Consider the following 3,987-nt stretch of genomic DNA (forward strand, 5'->3'; position numbering starts at 1 on the left):
CTTGAGTGAAATTATTTGGTGAAATTGGGTCTAGCCTGAAACAGCATTTGTTATGCTTGTTCATTTGTTATGGGTAATACCACTTCTGGAAATTAAAGGCAAGGTGCTGAAGAGACATACAAGAAGAAGAAAATATGATTAAGCAATTTTAAATTGCCAATCTACCATGCACCCATATGCATATCTGTGTCTCAGCAAATAGAAGGGATGGACGGAACTGTTTGCTCTTTGTGTCGTCTGGAAACATTTATTATAGTTCCCTTATCAATGATCAGTCACACTTCCAAAATCTGACAAATTTGGCCTCAGGAGAAAATAAAATGAAACCCATAGGTGAAAGAATTTCTGTTATTTAAAAAAAAAATGTGTCATAAAAATTAAGGTGTGCTCAGTAGGATTTCCAGTGAGAGACCCTTCACAGTCTGAAGGAAATCAAGTTTGACAATGGTACAATTCCTTATCTAATTTTTGCTTCTTACTTTCCATATCCTAACTTTTTCCCAGATTACTCTTTGCTGGTTATTTTGGAAAGTATGTGATGCTTTTTCAGGAAAAAAAATTAATTTCTTCTTTAATTCTTACATTAATTTCTTCTTTATCTTCACTTATCTGTATTTATTTCTTCAGTCCTAAGGGACCCAGCTTTGATCACTCTGCAAATCTTGTGGCTCCAACCTGGAGTGGCTGAGGGTTTCGGGGGCTTAAGAGGGAGAAGGAAAAATTTTTAATTGAGTTTATTGGTCCATTTTAGGGATACAGTACAGTTACATTCATCATTGGGATCTTGAATCTTTACATGACAGGTCTTGGCTCTCATTTTTTCCCCTTGTGAGAAGGAAATATTTTTAAAATTGGCTAATTCCAGTGTCCTGACCCTGCAATGTTCAGTTTCCTTGTATCAGAGGATAGAAGTAATGAAAATTTCACCTCACGAAAGTCCACCAGTATTTTCATAAACATCTGAATTTCCATTTAGCTTTGGCTTTTGAAATCAAGAACTTTTCCGTAGTTGTCATACTGTACTTTTTTAGATTTATTTGCCTTTACTATGCCAGGCTACTGTATCATGTCTTTCACTGAAGATCGCTGCATTCTATGATCACTTTCAGATGGCTGAAGGGTCAGAATCAGGAGAAAACAGCAAAAAAGGGAAAGGAAAAAAAAATCTTCATTTGGCCAAATGTGGCTCCTAATATATTTAACCAGTTCCCGAATTAGAAAGCCTTTCTGTACATTTTCTTCTATTTTTCTTGCTTTCTTCCTAGCGTAATGAAATTAAAACTTTTGGAGCCCACAGTTGACATTTTTCAGAAAATTGAGTTATCAAGGCAGTAATTATTTCACGGGGAGATAAAACTCTCATAGCCCTAACTGTCAAATAGGGCCCTTTTCAGATTTTAATTACAAAATAAAATTAGTCTGCTCTTCCTCAGGATGGTTTGTGCGTGGTTAAACAGAGCTTTCCCCCAATACTGGTGGTCGTCAAACTCAGCTAATTAGCAATGCTGAGAAATTCCAGTTAACAAGGACATTCTCCAAGACTCTGCAGGTTCCCTGCCGTTTGCCTTCATTTCCATAAGAAGATTAAGAGAGGAGGAGCACGCACTCAAATGCAGATACAGAAAAGAAGCGTTTTTTAACAAGCATCATAATAGTAAGATGCTTGGCTAGTTCTCACCTAATTACTGCAAGTTAAACCTCTATTTGCCACTAAGAAGAGAAACTAAGTCTACAGTCCCCTATCTCCACAAAATTGTTGGCTGCAGATATAGTACTTGAGGAGGGATAGGGAAAGCAAAATTAATGTAAAAGATTTTTAAATAAAATTGAGTTATACTTAGCAGTTAAGGCTTTTGGGCTAGGGCCAACAGCAGAGCAAATCAAATCAGAACATGGCAGGAATTATGATTGGTTTCTAATTACCAACATGGTTCTGAAAGTGCTATGCTCTTTGCTGTCCATGGAAGGGAAATGTTACATTCTCTTTAGCTTAAGCACTTTCAATTTTCACCAATTGTACCAGCGGCAACATTCTTAAATTTCCTGAGGATGAAGCACCCTGCTCCAAATTTTTTTTTTTCTTTTTGGTTGTTAGTCGATGGTGTTTTGCTGCTTCTACTATAGCCATCTATTATAAACTTGAAATGGGGTTGTCTCTATCTTCCATTGGGATTGTTATAGTTATTATTATTGTTATTATTATATTTAGAGACAGTGAAGGTGCTGTATTGAAATTGAGTGGCCGGTGATCTGATTTTTTAAAAATGCATATGTTCTTTAAAAATCTAATGAGAAAATTGTTCCTGCTATCACCATCTTCTTTAATCTTATTTTCATAGCACATTATTATGCATAAATGCCAGCTACAGTTAGTTTATTGCGATAAGTACAGCAGGCTTAATTAAAATAAAGCTGTAAATAAATGCAACCAATGATAACACAATTGGAATGTATTTCCATAGCTTATTTATATGATAAAAGCAATTAACAAAAGACCCAGCCAGCCCCTTTAACCTCTTAAATGCGTTATTATAGAGCACAGCCACAAACATCTGAGAATGTGTATATGCTTTTTACATATCATCCCAAGGAAAAATTTTTCTCTTACTCCTGCCCCTTGCCGGAAAGAAAGAGAAGAGATTTCCTTCTACAACTACCCACTAGTAATACTTATTTTAATAAATAGACACCACTGTTTTTCACATCAACTCCCCTCTTTTTTTCTTCAAACTTAATTATCCATAAGCTTTTTTTTTTAAGTTTTGGAAGAATGTTATTAAGCACAGACCATTGCATACCCAATCATAAACTGAACACTTGGCCTGCCCTTCGTGGCGCCTGGACAATCATCATTCATTCGTATGTTGAATCTTATAATTTGTACTATTTTTCCTCGTGCTTTAGCCTTCCACTTATCTCGAGGTTGTATGTACATTTTTAAGTGAAGCAAATTAAATATGATTCTTATGATTTGGTTCTACAGCTTATATGATATGTTAACTTTTCTTTTGTTTACACTATGTGTAATTAGTTTGCTCTTCCAACCCTCCTTTTTTTCTTACTTTATTTCCAAACACCTTTTTTAAAGGTAAAATCGTTAATCTCGGAAAAGCAAATTCACCAGCAGGGGGCGCACCAGCCACATCCGTGAAACCAGCCGCGCTGAAAAGTCGGTGGCGGCCTTCTCCACAGCCTCTCAACCTTTTCCCAAATCTCCAGAGATCCTTGTTTAGCTTAATATAACACCCCGAGTAAATGGGAAACGTTGCTTTATTTCGCAAAATATTGAACATTTGCACACTTGGAGAACATGAGTCTCGTCCTCCCCCGGTTCCCAAGATCTAAAGCAAACCCTAACCGAAGAGCACAGGCAGAGCTGCAGCGGGAGGGGAAGGTTGACTGGAGATGGTTTATTATTAAGAAAAGTCTGCAGGATTCTTTTTCACAACTTTTTCAGGTCTCCACGTGGCATCCTCGGGTTGAACTGGACAATTAAGGACGGGCCTGGGAGGGCAAGAATTGGAGGGGGGAGGGTGACGGTGGGAAGATTGGGAGCGAACGAAACAATGCAGTTTGTGATGATAATAAATGGAACGTGGCTGGTGGATACTATTCAGTCCATTTTCTCAGGGTAAGGGGAGACCAGTGGAAGAGGGGCGGAGAGTGTTACGGAAGAAAGAAAATAAGTAACTCTGGTGGTTTAAGCCCTTTATAAAAAAGAAATGGCATCAGGGTGTTTTCTCCCCCCCCCCGCTTTGTAGTCAAGTGCATTTTAGCCACAAAGATCCCAACAAGAGAGTGGAAGGAAACTTAGACGGGGCTTTGTTTGACTCCGTGTAGCGACAACAAGAGAAACAAAACTACCTATTTGTAACGGACGTGGTGCCATTGCTCTCCGCTTTGAGCGCCTACCTATTGAAATCTTTACGTCGGGACAATGGGAGAGCGGCTAAAATTACCCTCTCGGGTCCCGGGCGGGCGAGATTC

This window comes from Fukomys damarensis, unplaced genomic scaffold (assembly GCF_012274545.1).
Source record: "Fukomys damarensis isolate Sample0158 unplaced genomic scaffold, DMR_v1.0_HiC HiC_scaffold_12, whole genome shotgun sequence".
Lineage (NCBI taxonomy): Eukaryota > Metazoa > Chordata > Mammalia > Rodentia > Bathyergidae > Fukomys > Fukomys damarensis.